General features: G+C 49.3%; 1 protein-coding gene across 4 annotated transcripts in view; it reads left to right on the forward strand.

Annotated features, from left to right (window-relative positions):
- The window catches only part of ZNF609 (zinc finger protein 609), a 153,797-nt gene that overhangs the window by 67,464 nt on the left and 64,086 nt on the right, over positions 1-22,247 (forward strand). The gene's annotated exons all lie outside the window — the stretch shown is intronic.

Below are 22,247 nucleotides of genomic sequence, written 5' to 3' on the forward strand. Positions count from 1 at the left end.
CATAAGTCTAAAATATATTACAGTAGGTGCTGTAACTGTATGCACACCAACGCTTTAGAATGCTTTATCTGATCTGTTAAGCATGCACAGAAAAGAGAACACTCTTATGGTAATTCCATTTGCCTGCAATCAGAGCAATACAGCTATTGTCAAATTCAGGGTGATGAAAATGAGCAGACTTGTTTGATAACCTTTTTTTAAAGAAGCAAGGGGTTAAAGCAGGGCTTGACAAGTTTTTCTAAAATCTAGGAGCCAGGACAAAAATGTAGGCGCCAAACCCCCCCTTCACCCAGGACAGTATTGCTGAGCACCTGCTCCCTCTCCCCTTCACAGGCATAGGACACTGCCGCGGCTGTTGCTTAGCAGCCGAGTGCAGTCTCCCACTGCAGCCCGGGACACAGCAGCATGTGCTGGGCTGCAGTTAGTTATGCGGAAGGGGGGCTGTGCCGGACCCCGCTGGGCCCCTCCAGCAAGCCCAGGCAAACAGTACCCGCTCCCCCCCACCTCTCCTCTTGGCGCCCCTGCTCATACTTACCTGCTGGCTCCAACAGCGACTGCAGAGTACTGGTGGCGGGGGACAGCTCTGGCAGCAACGTCGGTGGGCGCCCTCCTGAGCGCAGGCAGCTGTGTCATAGTACATTTCACTGGCCGGGTCAGGGCGCCCTCCTCTAGGTGGCGCCCTGTGTAACCAATGTATATGTAAAACCTCCCTCCCTGCAAAATCTGGTCGCTAGGCACCAAAATTTGGTCGCCATGGCGACCTTGCCCTCGGAATTTGTGGAGCCCTGGGTTAAAGAGTGCCACTCAGTGGTGTAGTGCATATGGAGTGGCTTAGTCTTCATTCTAGCACCCTGCACCTGGCACAACCTGTGCAGTTCCTCTTTCCTGCCTGGGGTGTTGCTTTCCGCTCTGGTGCTTCCAGCACACTCGGCTGATGCAACAAACTGCTAGAAGCACTGAAGCAGAGAGCGACATCCCGGTAAGAGGAACTGCATGGGTTGTGACAGGGGCAGGGTGCTACAATGAAGACTAGTGGCTGCTAGCCAAGGGGTTTACCACAACCCTAAAGACATATAGCTCTAAAACAAGAAAAAAGTAGCGCTTATCCTTCAATAACACAGATTGGTCTATAATAGTGATATTGAAAATAATAAGTAATGTGGTAAAAGCTCTGGTAAGCACCAAAGGATAAAGTATGTAACTAAAACACATTTTATTGTATCATAAAGAACAATAGGGTCCTAATATGTCATAAATATAAATACTGTATCTGCAGGTATATCAACCAATCGGAGTACATAAATGTTCCATTAGTCAATGTGGAAGCAATAAAAATGTAATTATCTACTGTATAAAGTGTCACACACAGTCATAGGAACACTGTGATCCCAATAGCTCACCAGATAGAATCCAGTCCTGTGTTTCCCAGAAGGGAAGGTACAGGTATAAATGTATGATGCTAAATCTACAGTGACCTCTACACTAGAACACCAGTGGTTTCCCACTTTATACAGTAGATCATTACATTTTAATTGCTGAGGCTTCCACATTGACTCATGGAACATTTATGTGCTTTGGTTGCTATACCTGCAGATGCTGTATTTATATTTGACATATCTAGGACTCTAAATTGTGTTTTAGTTACGTACTGTATCATATAAAACAATATTGTATCATTTGGTGCTTATCAGAGCTGTTATCACATACGTTATTATTTTCAATACTTCTATTAAAGACCAATCCAAATTTTGGAGGATAGGTGCTACCTTTTTTCTTTCTTTAACATTTCTTAATGCTCTAGATTGTGTTTACAGATGTTTGTGTGCAATACTGTGCAGGGCAGCAGTCAGACAGATCCTGGAGACCTGCATATACCATTTAACAGCAGCTTGTTAGAAGTGTATAAATCTAAAACACTGCAACAAAGGAACAAATGTATGGAGGAGGATGCAAAATGGCTAAATAAAATAGAAACACTGTTAACACTGAGAGATGATAGCACTGAGTAAGATAACCTACTACACTTCTCATTATTATGAAGTCTACTCCATACTGTGCATGTTCGGCCTTCTAAAGGGTATATGGATTGTAAGATTTGGAACTGTGCCATGAGAAGATAAACCCTTCCTGTCTTACTCTGCAAACATACACAGTGGTCAGCATTGCTCCCTTACAATGCTGCGGCAACGAGTTGTATTCTGACATCTGTATGGATTTTGTATGATGTGTTCTACTTTTATAGTGCATACACACGGTCAGATTTTTCTTCAGATCTGAATAACAATTGAAAAAATCGTTCATATCTGTAGGAAAATCTGACATGTTTGAACAATGAACGATGCACGTTCCCGATGGTCAGATAACGATATCTGACATCTGATGTGTTTGAAATCGTCCAAAACTGACTGCAGTCATTTTAATGCAGTCAAAAATCGTTCGTAGTTCAAATAGTTAGCAAAATCGTTGGTCAAATAGTTCAATCGTTCAAATCGTTCATCTGACACATCTGACCGTGTGTATGCTCCATAAGTCTCTCGTGTCCCAAGTCCAGAAAATCCCTAAAATGAACAGATTTCTGTGGTAGAGAAAAGAGTATCATTCTGTGTAAGGTTCTGTGTTATGCATCTTCTATGAATAAGTTGTAAACAATATTATAGTGTTCACTCTAGGTCTGTCGGCGGTGCCCGAAAAGGGGGCGTGACCAAGTAAAATGGGGCGTGTCTTTAAGACGCGTACCCTTTTCCCCACTCTTGGGGGTGTGCTCGGCACTTACGGATGTGCCAGGCTGCCCCCAAGCACTGCTGTCAGTGTGATTTGGATGCTTGGCGCATGCGCCCGCATACATTCACCAGTGGTTACTGCTACACCCGGTTTTCCCGGGACGGCACCCGCAGGCTGTTTCAGCTGGGCACCGCGCCGGAGGGCATGGCGCGGCGCCTCGCTAAAACATCCTAGCAAGAATGCTAATAGTTATAATTATAAGATCTTAATAAATATTATCTTGTTGAGCGAGTTTAGTTTGTTTGACTTGTGTGTATGTGAGCAACTGCCTTAATCCTTTCCAGTCTTCACAGTGTACGAGTCTCTAGTCTGCAAGTGAAATACAGAACAGTAATAAGATGAGGATTGTGTGTGAAGTGATCTTTAATTTCTCGGGTATTTCAGCTCTGTCTTGTGACCTACATGGCAAAAACCCATTAGCTTTTTTTTTTTTTTTATTAGGCGGAGAAGGGCCTTGAGCCTGTCACACAGTTCCTGTACCTGGGGCTAACCAACCTTCCATCACACTCCTCTGTGATGTTCAAAATATACTAAGGAGTATTGCTCGGCTCAATACAGTACAAATACATTTTATACCTGTTTTTGTTTTTCTGTTATTCTCTGTTAACAGCAGGGTTAATGTAACAGAGATCACATGTTGCTATGAGGGTTGAGTCTATGTATCCTACATGTATCCTTTCCTTAGGGAATCTATGCACGTGAGAAAATGTGCACGTGTGCTTGTGTTAAATCTAATGTAAAAATATTGATAACAAATTAGATGTGATTTATTTTTAAGTCTAATGATGGGTACACACTCGTACGATGTGACAAACGATACTATAGTCGTCCCACGTTCATAAAGTACCAGAACACACTATATAGAGCGTACAAGCAATGCAATCGTCCGAACAACAGCCCAATATATTGTTGGGCTGATCGTATACAATGAATTGTCTCCTGTACTCAGGCAGTCATTGTGTAGATCAGGGCTTGACCAATTTTACTAAAATCTGAGCCGGGATGAAAGTGTAGGAGCCAGACTACAGTCCCCCCCCAAAAAATTACAGGAGTGAGTGAGGAGCTCTGTGTGTTATGCAACTGTTATACACACTATACTAGTCCACAAAATGGTCACAGTTGAATGGATACAGTAAAATGGGGGCCCCCTCACTGCTCTGCACAGCTCCCCTGCTCCACCCCTCACCCTCCAGTAATAACGAACCACATGGTGCCAGAAAGTATAACAAAACCCCCCTCCTCTCGTGGTCACACCACTATCCCTCTGAAGCCGCTCCGCAATTCCTGGCCACGCATAGACCCTACTACAGGAGAGGTCTATGCAGCCAGAGATAAGATACAGTTGACAGCCGGGACGTACTGGAGGATCAGCATAGACTGGGCATGACAGCAGGGATCAGAGCAGGTCAGGATGGACAGAGGCACAGCAGTCACCGCAGGCGACACTCAGCACATGCACTCCTCTGCATGATATGAACACCGCAATACTATAAGCACAAATCTCTGCCGGAGCTGATGAGGATCTGCTTCCTCCCTGACTGCAAAATCTAGTAGCTAGGCAGCAAAATCTGGTAGCCATGGCGACCTGGCCCCCAGGATTTGTCGAGCCCTGATGTAGATCACTGGCAGTTCATGTCTTCAGAGGAAAGATTGGACCAATATATTATGTGGTCTTGCAAACACACTACATGATGTGCACCACATCATTCATCGCATCGTGCAGCTGAGCCGATGAGATGACCTGGTGAACGATGACCAGGGACAATGGATTGGGCGTACACAATACGATGAGTACAACATGTTGTTCCGATCCACGTCAGAACGATTTATTAGACACGATAACGATATTGTTATCGTTCAGTCGTTCACTATATCGTTTTTTTTTGTTTTTGTTTTTTTTTACACAAAAACGATGAACGATAACGACGATGCACGTGGGTCGTTCGTCATTGTCGTTCATCGGGCTAACATGCAGGCCAACCTGACGATATCGTCAGGTTGCTGCATGTTGGGGAATGGGGGAGAGAGACGGGCGCTAAACGATATCATTAATTATATCGTTCAGCGGGTGTGCTCAATGTCATGAACGACATTGAGCACACCCTGCCAGGGACACACTAGACAATATCGCTCAGGGAGCATATAGTCTAGTGTGTATGCTCCTTTAGAGTGTGCTCAACTTCGAACTGGCTACACACTATATGATCCGTAGAATATATCTTTCCGATCTGCGTTGGAACGATAGATCTTATAGTGTGTACGCCCGATTGTTGTATTCACAATTGTCGTTGTTGCATCATCCCAACCGCTGTACTGCACAGCAAATGGGGCGATGCAATGCACAATGCCATGCCGTAACATGCAGCATAGAACGATATATTGCTCTATCCGTACCCTGGCTCGTGTATCGTTACATTAAGTCGATCTGTCCTTGGGTACTTGGATCGTGTAGCAGTGGTTCCCAAACTTTTTTGAATCATGGCCCCCTTGAGTATTGACATTTTTTTCATGGCACCCCTAAGCCAACAGTTTGTTATTGAGAAATACAGAAAAAATTTTAGCAAAGTAGTAAAGTGAAGTAAATTGTGCTTACCTGTCATCCTTAGGTTTGCGCTGCTTTTTGTCAACATATTTACATTACATTGACCATAAATAATTTGATTTGGTGCTAGACCACCAACCTGAGGCACCCCAGACTGCCACGATGCACAGTTTGGGAACCACTGTCGTATAGTGTGTACCAGCTCAACGCTGATCAGTTTGCTTGCAGTTTTGACTTTCTTTGGTCACATCACTGCATGTGAATGTATAGAACCTCCTATATCCTTGCCAGTGATATTTTGATAACAGTTTAACATCCTACTCCAGTCAGAAATTGACGGTTATCTTCGGACAACTTAGAACTGAATAGTGCGTTGCATGCATAGACCATTCTCAGCAGCCAAGTGGCTTTAGTACCTAAAAATGTACCACAGTCATCTGACTTTTTTGACTTGGTTTCTATAGATCTCTATGGGTGTCTCCTGTCTGCAAGTTTTGACTGTCTGATCCCTCAGTTCTAGTTAACTGAGATTATTGGATTATTGTGGATGATCATAGATATTGAAATGTCTGGACTTTTTGAATAATATTGACATTTAAATTTAAGTCGACATAAATTGGACACCATAACACCTATTTAATCAACGTGTAATATAGATGTGTATTATAGTATGTATATATGTATATGTGTGTGTGTGTGTATATATATATATATATATATATATATATATTATTCTCTGCAGATCCTGATGAAGAGTATCAGTCATGAAATAATGGGTAAACAACGCAGTCTGGCGGACTTTGAAAGTATTTGCTGGCACTTGCAGCAGCCAAGTCTTAGTCCGGGTACACACTAGAATGATATCTTGACGATTTGTCATTTCTAGACTAATTGGAACGACCAATTGTGAAGATCGTTCAATATGTACCGGCAATTGCGGTCGTATATCTCGTATAGGGTATCTTTTAGTTGGCCCTGCTGCAGGTCAATCAGAAGATATCGCATACCACTGCAAAGTGCAATGTGTACACACAGTGCAATATGTCGCCTGACGTTATAATGTGTACCAAGGCTTAGTATAAATCTCTCATTTAGTCACTGGCTAAGATATATATGATCTTGTCACAAGCCTTAATATACAGATGGTCTTTCCAGGAGAGCCTTTCTGCCACTATAGTTGGCGTCTCATCCTTCAGCTGAAGTACCCTGGTAAATGTGTTGGCATGTTATTACTTCATTTATTTAAAATACATTTATCCACACTGTGTTTTGGGAGACAGTGCAGTGTCAGAAATGCCATGGTGAAAACATTATCAGAGGGACGTGGCATCAAAGGATGCTCTCTAGCCTCACACCAGCGCTTTCTATTCCCACTTTGTAGCTGCTGACAGATCTCTGGCTGTTTGCCACTTCCATATTCTCTCTCTCCCTCCCTCCCGTCTCTTCCCAGCACCCCAGGGAAGGGAAGCATGGCGCAAGAGTGGAGAGAGTAAAAGGCTAATTTACAGAGGCCTGAGAATATAGAACTTGTCAGCAGCTAAGGAGAGTGGGAGGGAGGGGGAGAGATGCCAGAGAGACGGACAAATGAGAGTTGGCAGCTACAGCCAGATGTCAGCCACGGTCACGTAGCTGGACTAATAAAAGTGTGAGACAGTTTGCTTCTCTGCTAAAGATCCCTCAGGGAGCAAAGAAGTGTTTCCAGATAGAAGTGATTTAGCCAGGAGCTTACTGTAGCAAATCTCTGCTGCCTGCTTGTGTGACTTACATTTTGTAGGGCTCTTGTTTACTAGGTCATTGCACGAAGAAGATCCAATGATACAGTATGCATGTATTAATAGGGAATGTAATCAAAGTGTCGACATCACAAAGTTGACAATTATGATATCGACATTTAACATGTCATGTTTAGAATGACATGTGAACACCGACACAAACCGATAGCGGAGGGTTAGACTAGACTGCGGGAGGGGAGGTTAGGGCTAGGCTACGGGAGGTTGGGGTTAGGCACACTCACCATCGGAAGTCATTATCAGCTAACCGCCATACTAGGCGAGTCACAGCCAGACCACCAGGGACGTTCTGACTACATTCTAATCATGACAATATTTTCAGTGTCATCATGATGAATGTTGACCTGGTCACTGTTGACATTATAACCAATTCAACATTCTCATGTGCACGTCGACAAAATATACCACTCCCTATTAATAGATTTATTTCTTATGTTCAGAAGCTCTTATTAACGTTTCACGAAGCAAAGCAACATAATTTTATAACGCTGAACCCTGAGAAAATGTCTATAGTTATCTCTTGTTTACACAGTTATCTTGGAAATGTGGACAATCTTTTACAAACTTTTGAAGGCCACAATTCCTCCCTAGCAGAATTGCTGGAACGTGTTCATATCTTTCAGGTTCCCACCCTTAAAGGGTATGTCTACTCTTAAATTAATTCCATTATATGAGATCTATCTATAAGTAGATAATGGGCCTGGGTTTGCGTACAACTGCCATTGTTGGAGATCTGAGCATGTGCTGGTCTCTTTCTGCTACTACGTTCACAGTATCCCTAAGCAATTTGATTGAAATTCTGTGGCAGTTTGGAGGCGGGGAATGAACGGCAAAGGGCAGCGTACCAGAAAATGGGCGTGTTGCCCCCGTTTTCTGAGTGCGGTGAGGCCAGTGTCTCTGTCTTCCAATGCAGATTTACTTGCCTTGGTCATTCTAAGTAGCCTTAGGCTCACTGATTTTATTATCCTTTATATGGCGCCACAAGTGTTCCACAGCGCCTTACAGAGTACATAAACTAATAAGTGAACAAGAAACTAGTAACTTACAGTACATTACAATGCAGGACAAGGACATGGTTTATATACATTGCTGCAATAGCGATTTAAACACTCACAATAAGCAGCAGGGAGTTAGTAGTCAAGTGTTAGGTGCCTTTGTGGGGGGGGAGTAAGGAGTAGAAGAAAGTGTAAGGAGAAGCATATGAGGGAAGAGGTCCCTGCTCGTGAGAGCTTACATTCTAAAGGTGGGGGGGCAGACTGACAAGCGTGACATGGAAGGGGTAGATACGGAGGAAAGAGCATGAAGTGGGTTAGGATGAGAGCTGGAAGGCCTTGATGAAATAGTGGGTCTTGAGAGCCCGTTTGAAGATTTGTAGAGAAGTGGAGAATCTGATAGGGAGAGGAAGAGCGTTCCAAAGGTAGGGAGCAGCACGGGCAAAATCTTGGAGGCTTGAGTGGGAGAAAGCAATCAATTGGCAGGAGAGACTACATGCATTTGTTGAGCGAAGTGGATGGGCGGGAGTGTGAAGGGAGAGAAGGTCAGAGATGTAAGTGGGAGAGGATTTAGTGAGGGCTTTGTAGGCGAGTGTAAGAAACTGGAATTGGCATCTGAAGGGGAATGGGAGCCAGTGTAGGGCTTGAAGGAGAGGGGAAGCAGATGTAGAACGTCTGGAGAGGAAGATGAGCCGAGGAGCAGCATTGAGGACCGATTGTAGTGGAGAGAGAGGTGGGAGACTGGGAGGCCAGCTAGAAGATAGTTACAGTAATACAATCTGGAGATAACCAGCGAGTGGATGAAAGTTTTAGTAGCATAATATTTTTGAGATGGAAACGGCAGGACTCCTATTACTGATGCCACGTCTCATGGTCGCAATGGTGATACGATGCTTATTTGGATGCAGCACTCTGATCTGCAATGCCGTTAGGGGGCATCTTTTATCCTCAGATGCATCTGAATCAGGCCCATAGATCGATTATCTCTCTCTGTATACATTTCCGCAGGCAGAGATATTTGAGTATTGCATATCAGATTAATTAGCACAGTCTCCTGAAGCAGTTTGCGACTACCACATTTTCGGGCGAAAGATGCTTGGTGCAAGCTGAGTCAGATGGCACCTGGTGTGCCAAGAAGAGCTGTTTGCTGTGATGGACACACACACACCAACACACACCAACACACACACACTTCTAGCCTGTCCAGCTCTAACTAACATAAAATTCCCTCTCTCAGCGTGGAAGGACCTAGGGGTTTATTTACGAAGTTACACTTCTGTTTGTCTGTATACCCGATATTTAACCATTGTGCACTGCTGTGTTACAGATCTTGTTAATAGATGACATTATTCTTTACATTACCTCCCAACATTTTATCCAGGAAAAATCAGGACATAGTAAACCCAGCCGAAGATTTGTGTAAGGTACACCCATATTTCACCTAAAACCATGCCTAGGCCATCTAGCCATCTGATGAAGGCCCGCCAACTTTTCTGTAAATTTCCGTTCTAGGGTCTGGGAAATGCCAAAATCAGAGCTATAAGGAGGTATGCTTTAAAGACCACTTACAGTGAAGGTGCCATACTGACTTAAGTAATGTCTGTGGCCAATTACTACAGTTTTTTTCTCTGTTACTACAGATAGTCACATGACTTTGCTGTATTTTCCTGTTTCATTCTAAGTATTCACTGTGCAATTATTTGGGGCTGATCAGCCATTTCTTGGCTGGCTGCTCTGATTGATTGTACAATCGATTGACGTTTGTTGGTCCCGGCAAGCCGATGACATACAATAAATGCAGTGTGTACAGACATGGTCTGACAAACTGCATGTAAAACATTGCATCAAAAAATGTATCGTTCATATAGGAAAAGTTCCTGTGCTATAAACTAATGTGAAAATAATTCCAATGTTATCAGCAGTTGTAATCTGTGATTTTTAATGTCCATAGTTTCAACTTTGCCTTCCAACCCTTCAAATACGTTTTAAGCAAGTTGCCAAATGATCTGTTTATTTAGGGACAGATTCAGAGATGTACGCTAATCACACAGCCGCGGCGTCTTTGTACACAGTGGCTGTGTGATAGTATTCTAATCCTGCATGAGAATGGGGTAGAGGGTGCGGAGGGTGCGCTCGCCCTATGGGTGTAATGCTGGAGTAATAGTATGTTGTGGTCTTTTGTGTTCGATCTTTTGTGTGGAGTAATGGGGTGTAGGGAGGGAGGGGGTTCGAATGGACTGGAGGTGGTGGGTGAGAAAATGAAGACCGAGGCAGAAATGGGGGCCAAAAGGTTTATTGGAAAAAACACAGTACTAATCTTGTTCGGTCCCAGGTGGGGTGAGCGATCCACTTGGGGGTGTGTGTGGGTGGAGACTGGGGAGGTGAGTGGAACCTTTTAGGGGGCTCCTTTCCGTGCAGTTCAATAGACCGGCACGTTACCCCTGCTGGACCTTTGGTCAACAGTCTTAGGATGTCTCGGGGGGAGGAGAGTGGTGGGTTGGCAGCGGGTCTGGCGGTTGTGGATGTACACCCTGGCGGCGTCCCGCACAGGGGTATAAGTCTCGAAGTCACTTACCTACCGGTAGGATTTGTTGGTGAAGATAGCTTGGGCTGCTGGTAGCTGGTGTTGGAGTTTCCTTTTGCAGATGCGGTGTTGGATGGCTGCTGCAATGTCAGCGGTTGGAGGAAGCTCTGTGTGTGGTGGTAGCTTGCTGGTGCACTGTGGGGCTTGGTGCACCGCGTTGCTGGCGTTCTGCTCCCGCTGCCTGGTGGGTGCCTGTTTGTGTGGATCGCTTAGGGATTGCTGCTGGACGAACAGCTGCGAGTGGAGCTGGTGTTGGTTGCTCCCGGGGGGCACTGCGTGGTCGCCTGGGTCATGCAGGCGGAGTGGTGATCAGGAGGGGTGCGCAGGGCTTTGCTAGGTGTGATGCCCTGCGGGTAGTGGGTAGAGAGGGTTCTGGAAGCAGCAAGGCTCGACCGAGTTCTCCGCGGGAATGAAGAGCTCTGGTGTAAACTGGCTGTGGTGTCAGGATGTAGGGGGTCTCCGACGCGTTTTGGCAGGGGCTCTGCCTTCTTCAAGGAGGTAAGAAGTGTGGCTATGCACGTGTGGGGTTTAAATGTGGAACTTCTGGGTTTTCTGTCAGGTGGTGGAGATGACCAATCGGGGCAAAGAGTGGGTGTGGCCCATGTATCTGTTAGGTCGTGGGTGATTGTGCGAGGCTAAGCCTGTAATTGGGTGATATCGTCACGTGGTTTGGGCAGCCAATGGTGTGCTGCGCTGCTGTGGGTGTGTTAGCTGGGGCTCGTGTCTGGGTGCGTGTGTGGCTGCTATGGGGATCGTGATCAGCTGTGGATGGTCAGCGTCGGTCACGTGGTGTTGGCAGCCAATCGTTTGCACTGCTGGTGTGGGTGTGTATGCTGGGGCTGGTGTACTGTAATGCATTATGCGGTTGCTATGGGGATTGTGAGCGGTTGTAGTTGGTTGGAGGTGGTCACGTGGTGCGGGCAGCCAATCTTATGCTGTGTAGGGTTTCCGTGTGTTTACATGGGTTGAGGTGACAGCTGGTTCTGGCGTGCGTTGAGCGGAGGAGGTATGTGGAAAAAGTGACTGAGTGAGTGCTTGGTGGAGGATTTAATGATCGGGCAGGGGCATATGGCGAGTGGGATGGGGGGGTCAGGGGCACCGGGGTGTGTGTGGCAATTATTGTGGAGGTGGGGATGTGAAACCACACTGTTGTGGTAGTTAAGTCCCGTGGTGCGGGCGGCCAATCATGAACTGCACGGAAAGGAGCCCCCTAAAAGGGTCCACTCACCTCCCCAGTCTCCACCCACACACACCCCCAAGTGGATCGCTCACCCCACCTGGGTGCCTGGGACCGAACAGGATTAGTACTGTGTTTTTTCCAATAAACCTTTTGGCCCCCATTTCTGCCTCTGTCTTCATTTTCTCACCCACCACCTCCAGTCCATTCGACCCCCCTCCCTCCCTACACCCCATCACTCCACACACAACATCGAACACAAGACCACGACATACTATTACTCCAGCATTACACCCATAGGGCGAGTGCACCCTCCGCACCCTCTACCACATTCTATTGCTACACAAGACTTTTGGTACTCCTGCTTTTAGGAAGGTGCAGCACCCCGACACAAACATCTCACATTCCATCTGCCCATACAGCAGAGCGCAGTTCTAACCCATTATTTGCAAGTAATCCTGCATGAGGCGTTTTGTGTAAATTAACACCCCCGCCTGCTTTTCTGATGCGTCTCAAGATGCAGCATTGGATCATCTATATGAACATCGGTCATCTGCTGAAATCAGTGAAGCTGCGTCTAAGGACTCAACCACTAGCTTCAGCACGCTCAAGAAATTGCGGCAGTAGTCCCCCCATTTACTCTCTTTCGACCACTAGGGGACACTGGTATCTAATACACTGGGGTATTGAGGCGTGGTTAGTTGGAGCTGACGCATTAAATAATTTAGAAGTGTGAAGCTCCTCCCCCTTTATGCCCCACCAACCCTCCGTTTAGAAAAATGTGCCATAGGAGCTGGTCACTCAGGACAGTGTTCCAGCATTTTGCTTTAATTTTTTATTTTATTTTATCTTATCTTTTAACTTTAACATAGGCAGACTGCCTATAGGGACCCTTCGCCACCTATCCAAAGGTTGGGGTCTGGGTCCCTGGCACCCTGACTCTAGTAAGGCGGCAGTGCACAGGGCTTCTATTAAAAGCCTCTGACAGCTCCCCTCCGCCACTGCACCATGAGAGCCGCTGGGAGTGCACAAGGCTTCTCCTAAAAGCCTCTGACAGCTCCCCTCCGCCACTGCACCATGAGAGCCGCTGGGAGTGCACAGGGCTTCTCCTAAAAGCCTCTGACAGCTCCCCTCCGCCACTGCACCATGAGAGCCGCTGGGAGTGCACAGGGCTTCTCCTAAAAGCCTCTGACAGCTCCCCTCCGCCATTGCACCATGAGAGCCGCTGGGAGTGCACAGGGCTTCTCCTAAAAGCCTCTGACAGCTCCCCTCCGCAGTCGACAAGACGCAGTGACTATGCTGCTCAGTAACGCAGACTGTAAGGTGTTCCGGTATTATCCAGTCTCTGTTCCAGACACACATGCACTCAGGCTGTAGAAAACAGCGCAGCGGCTGCTCCCACATGCACTCCCCTTTCCCCCACCAAGAGCTTTGCTTCAGCGGCTCTGACTTATTGCCCCGCTGCTTCTGGGACATGGAAGCAGTGGGTGTTTATGCAAGTCTAGCAAAGTGCTAGCGGCAGCTAGTAACACGGGATTGGAGGGTTAAGAAAGCAGTGTCTATGCAGTGAGCCTCTGCTGATACAGTACTACTATTGGAAATGTGTGGCCAGAGAGCAACCACACTTTACAGCTACACACACGCTGTAGGAAACAGCGCTGCGGCTGCTGCTCCCAACACGCGCTCCCCTGTCACCTGCGGCTCTCACTACTGTTCCCCCACTGCTTCTAGGACACGGAAGCTTGTACAGCCAGCGGCAGCTTGTACAATTATTATCTGGGCACTGGGATGGAGGAAAGGTTGGGGGAGGAGCTTCATAGTGTGGGCTCTCCCTGCACACAGGCTGTACAAACAGCGCTGCTGCTGCTCCCACTGGATCTTACACATCTTCTCTCCTCTCAGGCGTCAAGTTACAGAGGCTACAGTGATTCTTTGGGCACCTTCTGACATCCAGGGGCTGTGAGTACACTGGGATGTTCAGACAGGTTGCTGCTTACAGGGAATCCATTAATTGGACAAGGGAGCAGTGTGATTCTACCCCTTTGTCTCCCATTAGCCTTCTGATCTCTAACTATATATTTTCCTGTTCTGTGTGAGTGGGTTGTGTGTCTCTACGAAGGACAAGGTAGCCTCCAAAGCTTCTCTGAAGTTGTTTGTTTGCTCCATAGCAATGACAAAACTTACACAGCCAAATCCTACTGGTACCACAATCTGTGATGCGTCTACAGTAGAAGATTGCCCTGTTACTATGATTACTCGTTCCTCCGTGGGCCGCAGCCTTAGCGGGCGTTATGATTTAGTGCTCTTGTAGTCCGCCTGGGGGGCAGGACTGGCCAAATCAGGTGGATATAGGTTGCACTAGTAGAATGCCCTCCAATTCTAACCAAAACGGTACCACATTAATATCTGGAACTCAGCGGGTAGAGCCATTAATCTTGGCGGTCAGCAGGTACTTCTTTTTCCGGTAGACATACTACCTAAATAGTTTTATCTATTTGGTAAACCGCAAAAGAAGTCTGTTTTTCCCTTTTCACAGTAATCCAGCTATCTGTGGTCTGGAAGCAACCAGATACACGTTTCCAGATTCCAAGACTTTTCGACCATCCGTTTCCTTTAGCTCTGATAGAAAAGCGGGAAACCCTTCCACTAGTGAATGCATCTGATTCTCGTCTATCAAAGAACACTTCAGGTCCCAGATACGTCGTTTATGGACCCTTTGGATTGTAAGTTAGAAACAACGCTTCGATCTGTGGCCCTGATTCAGAGCCGGACGCTCTGACAGAGCGCTCGCTCTGAATCAGGGCAGTCCCTCCTCCTTTTTGGAGCGGCCTCCCGGCCGCTCGCATAGCTGTGGGTGACCACCCACAGCTATAGCGAGCGGCCAAAATGATGGTCGCGATGGTCAAGACCATCGCGACCATCGGGCTTGCGACGAGACCCTTGCGGTAGGGTCTCGCTGCCGCTAGCCCTGGAGTGCTTTTGGCTCTATCAGAGCCAAAAGCACTCCCACTGACATCACTAGTGATGTCAGTGGGGCCGGCCCCAGACGGTAGGCCTCCGTCTGGGCAGCCACGCCCCCGGCACGCCCACAAAGGGGGCGTGCTGTCAATCACCATCGACAGCACGCCTCCTTTGGTGCGAGACCCATAACGACGGCTTGGCCGTCGTTATTCTGGTCTCGCGCATGCGCACGACGGAGCCGCCTCCGTCGTGCGCATGCGCACTTGGGTAACATCGACCCGCTTGCGAGCGCTCAGCCCTCACGTGCGGGTCTAAATCAGGCCCTGTGTACACGGCAGGAGCACAATTCAGACAAACAATTGTTAGCGCTTGACGTTAACAAGGCTGTAGCCGGTTGAGCGGCACAGTTCATAATGGGTCTGGACTTCAGTGTTATCAGAGTTACGATTCCTAGCCGAACACATTAGTGCAGTGGTTCCCAAACTTTTTTGAATCACGGCGCCCTAGAGTATCAGCATTGTTTTCACGGCACCCCTAAGTTTTAAGTTTGTTTTTGAGAAATTCAGACAAAAAATAAGTAAAGTAGTAAATTGTGCTTACCTGTCATCCTTAGGTTCAGTTATGTGGTGGTGGACAGGTTTGCACTTCTTTGTCCACATATTTATATTACATTGGTCATAAATAATTTGATTTGGTGCTGGGCCACTAACCTGAGGCACCCCTACAAGTGTCCCGAGGCACCCCAGGGTACCACGGCGCACAGTTAGGGAACCACTTCATTAGTGGATCGGCTGTGTACCTGGGAGAGGCTTCCATGGCTATCAGCCATATTAGTGCACGTATATCCGCTTCCGCTATTGCAGCCCGCAGAGCTCTCTGGCTGCGCTCTTGGCAGGTGGACGCAGAATCCTAAGGGGGAAGTGAAGGACTGCAATTCACGGGTGATACGATTTTTGGTCCTGAACTGGACTTATAGATATCCCAAGCCACAGGGTGTAAGTTTACTTTCCTCCCTTCATCTGCCCCCCCCCCCCCCCATCCAGAAGGGCTTCCACTGGTCCCAAGTTCCATTCCTTTCATGCCCCGCAACCGTTTCTTGGTGGAGCCAGGGGTGCTTCCATGCACACTAGGGGTGGCAGAAGTAGAGGTCGCCAACAGACAGTAGCACATCCAGTGATAACTTTAAAAAAATGGGGTCCTACCTGACCATTTGTGGGTCCCATCATAATTTATGCTTTAGAGCTCCCCATATGTCTCAGACCTCCCCACATGCCACCACACATCCCCACATGCCCCTAAAATGCAGATCTGATACCCCCAACAGCATCAGATATGCCCACAAGCCCCTTAAATGCATGTTTTAATGCCTCCATGATCTTTCAGGTAATATGACTTGTATGTTCCCAAAACCCATAGTGCATAAGTAGGCTTACCATATCATCCCTTTAAACTGGGACACTCATGGATTACACAGGTTCTGTGGCTCATTAAAACCCGGTGAAATCTAGGCATGAAGTAAGCCAGTCATAGAACCTTTGTAATTAATTCACGTGTCCCGTTTTAAAGCGATATTATGGTTAGCCACTTTAGGTAATAGGCATATTTATCAAAGGATAAATGCCCGGTCGTTACACATTATTTCTACTTCAGGGTCCATAGGGTATCCACAGGATACCTTGGGGTATAGGTGTGACGTCAGTCGCAGGGCACCAAAGAGTTAAGCTTTCAGCCTCCCAGGATGCACTGGGTCCCCCTCCTATACCCCGCCCCCGAGCCAAGGCACCTCAGTTTAGTTTGGTGCCCGGCCGGAGTCGGGTGCACCTGTTGGAGTGGGGGCTAGAAGAGCCCCTGAAGCTTTTTCTTCATGCAGCTGTGGCTGCACATCTGGATGAACAGCATGGACAGTCAGTCCTGATGTCCATGCTGTCTTCCCTACACCCCGCCGGTACCAGAACGCCGGTACTGATCCGGGGATGCTGGTGGGCATCTGGGGTCACAGCTAGCGGTGACCCCAGATGTTCCGGACCATGGCCGGATTCAAGGGGGACAGAGGTAAGCAGCGGGGTCCCGCGGTGGGTCCCCGCTGATCACATGGTCCTAAGTCCCCAGGCAGGGGGCTCCCTGGGGACTGGCTGCAGCGTGGAGCCAGGCGACCAACCTGCGCTTCCACTACCCCCTGGGACAGCGGACTGCAGCAGAGCGGTAGCGCTGCGGCGTCCCAGGGGTTAAATGCATGCCAGGGGAGCGGGCCTTCCCTGTCTCACAGCCGGCGCCTTCCCCGCTGCACACAGCCCTCTCTGCACTGTGCTGACTGGCCCTGTGTCAGCGCTCCTCCCCCAGGCCAGCCTCCTCTCTGCTCCTCGGCGGCCATCTTTTCCAACGCATGGTGAACGCTGCTGGAAGCACTGGATGGAAGCATCGTGGTCTGGGTCCCCCCGCATACCTCTCCTCTGCTGTGGTCAGGTCTGTGTATGCAGCGCTGTGTCCTACCAGGCCCTGTGTCTGTGTAGTTGAGTGATCAGCGCTGTTAGTGCAGGAATTGATTTTCTTTGCATTGTATGTGACTGTGCTAGCGCTGTCTGTAACTTTTCTTCTCTAAACTGTCAGCTTTATTACTGTCCCTGTTCTTTCTGCTAAGCCCTTGCGGTGCGGTGCTGCAGGGTGGTCTCTCGCCTATTTAATATATAATTGGTGAGAGGGGTCACATACGTGGTGCCATCATGTCTGAAAGTGATTTTCCCTTCCGGCTACAGTGTACCACGTGTAAAGTACCGTTAGTGGAGGGGGAGGGTAGCGCGGAGGGCCTTTGCCGGCAGTGTTTGTCCATGGCGCGGCCTCTTACAGTTACAGCACCGTTACAGGAGCCGCCCTGGGCTTGTTTCGCTCAGGCGCTAACAGTTTTAGTGGGCCAGTTAGCTCCGCAGCCCGCGTTTATTCCGATGGGTTTGTCCCAGCAGTCTGTGGTGTCGTCACCCATGCAGGGTTTCCCATGACAATTGGTGGTACCCCACAGTCTCCCTATTTCCCCGCTCCCGGTTTCTCAGGAGCCAGCGTGGGTTAACTCCCTGACGAGTTCTGTACAGCACTTGTCGGATGTATTGCATGGGGAGTCTGTGATGCGGCCTCATAAACGGCCGGTGGCGTCTCTGTCCGCTCCTTATGAGGATGACGAAAGGACGTCTGATGATGGGGAGATTCTGGATCCTTACGATCTGGAACCTCTCCATACTAAGGACGCTGATGCTAAGTCCAAAGTATATATTCCTGGACTTATTCGGGCGGTCCGCACAGCCTTGGTGATTGAGGACGAAGTTCCCCCAGCGGCTAAGTCTAAATATGCCTTTTTCAAAGATGTGAAGGGCGATGCCACAGTCTTTCCTCTTTCGGGTCAGTTGGTGGACCATTTAGAGGAGGCGTGGAAACAGCCTGGCAAAAGATACCAGCCGCAGAGACGCCTGGCGGTGGCTTATCCGTTCGCGGATAATTATTTTGCTAAGTGGGAATCCCCTCCACAGGTGGATTCTCACATGACCCGTCTTGTCCGTAGTGCCACATTGCCGATGCCATCCATGTCCTCCCTTAAGGATGCTACGGACTGCAAGGTGGAAATCTGCCTGAAGTCCGCTTATTCCCTTGCGGGGGCGGCAGCACGACCGGCTATGGCCATTTGCTGGGTTGCCAGAGCGATGGAGCGCTGGGCGGATTCATTAGAGACTTCTTTTGATTCCGACTGTCCGGCCGAACAGGCGGAGTTGATTGGCAATCTCCGTGATTCGGCCACTTACATCAACGAGGCGGCTCTAGACATTAGTACTCTGGTGTCTAGAATTTCTTCAGCAGCGGTAGCTGCTCGTCGCACCTTGTGGCTGCGATCCTGGAAGGCGGACGCAGATTCCAAGAAGGGTCTGGAAGCCTTGCCGTTTACCGGAGAAGTTCTCTTCGGTCCGGATCTGGATAAGATCGTGACCACGCTGGTGGCAGCCAAATCGGCTTGTCTCCCGTCGGCCGCTGCTCCTTCTGGTTCTGGACCATCGTCCTTTCGGTCATCTAGGGCCCAGGGCAGGCCCAAACCACAGTCGTTTCCTCGACAGGCTGGTCCTAAGAAATCGGCCAAGCCCCGGAAGCAGGCATGGAGTACCAGACGTCCGGCCCCCAAGCCAGATGACAAGCCTGCGGCCTGACGGTCCGGGCCTCCCTTTGGGGGATCCCAGGGTGGGAGGCCGCCTGCTACAGTTCGCCCAGTGTTGGTCGACCACTACGACAGACACTTGGGTTCTGGAGGTGGTTTCCCACGGATACGCCCTCTCCTTCCGGCACAGACCCCCGGCTCGATTCTTCACCACGGGTCTACCATCAGACCGGAACAAGGCTAAGGAGCTGCGGAAGGTATTACACACTATGCTCCAGGCTGGAGTTATAGTGCCTGTTCCATTCTCCCAGAGGGGCCAGGGTTTCTATTCAAATCTTTTTTTGGTACAGAAACCCAATGGGTCATATCGTCCGATTCTCAACCTCAAAGCACTCAACAAGTCTTTGCGGGTCCCGAAGTTTCGGATGGAGACCCTACGGTCCATCATTCTGGCGCTGGAACCTGGGGACTACATGGTGTCATTGGACATACAGGACGCTTACCTGCATGTCCCTATTCTTTTGCGCCATCAACAGTTCCTCAGGTTTGCAATCCGCAGCGACCACTTCCAGTTTCGGGCGTTACCTTTTGGCCTGGCGACAGCACCACGTGTTTTCACCAAGGTGATGGCGGTCATGGCGGCTTCTCTGCGGCTGCAGGGAGTCCGCATGTTGCCGTACTTGGACGACCTGTTATTGGTGGCAGGATCTCCAGAGCTCCTGTTACGCCACTTGGACCTGACCATTGCACTGCTGCAACGGCACGGCTGGCTAATCAACTGGCAGAAGTCCACTCTAATCCCGTCTCGGAGGATTCTGCATCTTGGAGCCTTATTGGACTCGGGACAGCAAAGGATCTTCGTGACGGAGGACAAGATCTCTGCTTTACAGTCAAGGGTGCGCAGTTGTCTGCACAGCCGCCGGGTGTCCTTACACTCGGCGATGAGGTTACTGGGCTCCATGGTGTCGGTGTTCGACATGGTGGAATACGCCCAGTTTCACTCCAGACCTCTGCAGCACCTGATCCTGTCCAAGTGGAACGGGCTGCCTCAGTCTCTGAAGTCCCAGACGATTGTGCTCACCCCGGAGGTTCGCCTGTCCCTTGCGTGGTGGTTACAGACGACCCACCTAAACAAGGGACGTCCGTTCTGGGTTCCAAATTGGGTCCTGTTGACAACGGACGCCAGTCTTCGGGGCTGGGGAGCAGTTTCGGGTCCACACTTGTTCCAGGACAGGTGGACGCCGACAGAAGTGGAGCTTCCAATAAATATCTTGGAACTCCGTGCGGTCTTCAATGCTCTCCAGCAGGCACAGCGGTTTCTCCAGGGTCACCCGGTGCAGGTCCAGTCGGACAACGCTACCACCGTGGCCTACATAGACAGACAAGGAGGAACTCGCAGTCGGGCGGCTCTCGTAGAGGTCTCTCGGATCCTGGTTTGAGCGGAGCGCAATCTTCCGGCCATATCAGCGGTCTTCATCCCGGGAGTGCTAAATTGGGAGGCGGACTTTCTAAGTCGCCAGGACGTTCATCCGGGGGAATGGTCCCTGCACCCGGACGTTTTTCAACTACTGGTGGACAGGTGGGGTCTTCCAGAAATCGACCTCATGGCGTCCCGGCACAACAACAAGTTGCCGGTGTACGGGTCTCGCACAAGAGACGAAGGGGCGTCTCTGGTGGATGCTCTGTCCGTCCGGTGGACGTTCCGGTTCGCATACCTGTTCCCTTCGGTCTTCCTTCTTCCACGGGTAATCCGGAAATTCAAACAGGAAGGAGGGACGCTCCTGTTGATAGCTCCCGCGTGGCCCAGACGGCACTGGTTCTCAGACCTTCAGGGTCTGTCCATGGACAGTCCTCTGCGGTTGCCGCTACGACCGGACCTTCTGTCTCAGGGTCCTTGCCTTCACCCGGACCTGACTCTGCTGTGTTTGACTGCGTGGCTGTTGAGACTGCCATGCTGAGGTCCCGGGGGTTTTCCAGCTCTGTGGTGCGTACCATGTTACGAGCTCGGAAACTGTCTTCCGTGAGGATATACCATCGCGTGTGGCATACGTTCTTCCAGTGGTGTCGACTGAGAGGTTATGCACCGCGGGAGTTTCGTCTGTCTCGGATCCTCGCCTTCCTGCAAGCGGGACTAGATCATGGGCTTCGCCTTGCTTCTTTGAAGGTACAGGTTTCGGCCCTATCTGTCTGGTTTCACCGTAGGATTGCTACAATCCCGGATGTGCGCACCTTTATGCAAGGTGTTCTCAGCATTTAGCCGCCCTTTGTTCCACCTGTGGCGCCTTGGGATTTGGCTGTGGTCCTGAGGGCTCTCCAAGGACCGCCGTTTGAACCACTGGGCTCAGTGGATCTTAAATGGCTAACAGCTAAGACTGTTTTCCTTCTGGCCATTGCTTCGGCCAGACGTGTTTCTGAGTTGGGGGCTCTTTCTTGTAGACCCCCTTTCTTGGTTTTTCATGGGAACAGGGCAGTGCTCCGCACTCGGCCCGAGTTTCTTCCCAAAGTTGTTTCCCAGTTTCATGTTAACGAGGAAATAGTTGTTCCGGCCTTTAACTCACCGGGTCTTTCCGTGGGTGAGGCCTCTTTGGATGTTGTGCGGGCCTTAAGGACTTATGTTGCCCGCACTTCTTCGTTTAGGAAGTCGGACGCTTTGTTTGTCCTTTATGGCTTCCGTAAAAAGGGTTGGCCTGCTTCAAAGCAAACTTTGGCAGCCTGGATCCGTATGGCTATTTCTGAAGCTTATCTTCATGAAGGCCTACCGGTCTCTCCTTCTGTGAAGGCTCATTCCACTAGGTCTGTGGGTCCTTCGTGGGCAGCTCGACGTGGTGCCTCGGCAGTCCAGATCTGCAAGGCTGCTACGTGGTCTTCTGTCCATACCTTCGTGAGGTATTACAGGTTTGACACCTTCGCCTCTCAGGATGCTTCCTTCGGGCGGCGGATTCTCCTTTCAGCACAGGAGCGTCCCCACCCTTAAAGGATACTGCTTTGGGACATCCCCAAGGTATTCTGTGGATACCCTATGGACCCTGAAGTAGAAAATATGAGATATGGTAAGAACTTACCCTTGTTATCTCTATTTCTACGAAGTCCATAGGGTTCCACAGGACTCCCGCCCTGTCGCACCTGTGCTGCAGATGGGCTTTGCTTTGGTCACCGGTTTTCCGTCTCCCTCTGGTGAGAATGTGATTCTTGTATGTGTCCAGATCTTTGTTCTCTCTCTTCCTTCTCCTCCTCCGGCCTATGGCTTGGTAACTAACTGAGGTGCCTTGGCTCGGGGGCGGGGTATAGGAG

This window comes from Taudactylus pleione, unplaced genomic scaffold (assembly GCF_031769625.1).
Source record: "Taudactylus pleione unplaced genomic scaffold, aTauple2 ptg000019l, whole genome shotgun sequence".
Taxonomy (NCBI): domain Eukaryota; kingdom Metazoa; phylum Chordata; class Amphibia; order Anura; family Myobatrachidae; genus Taudactylus; species Taudactylus pleione.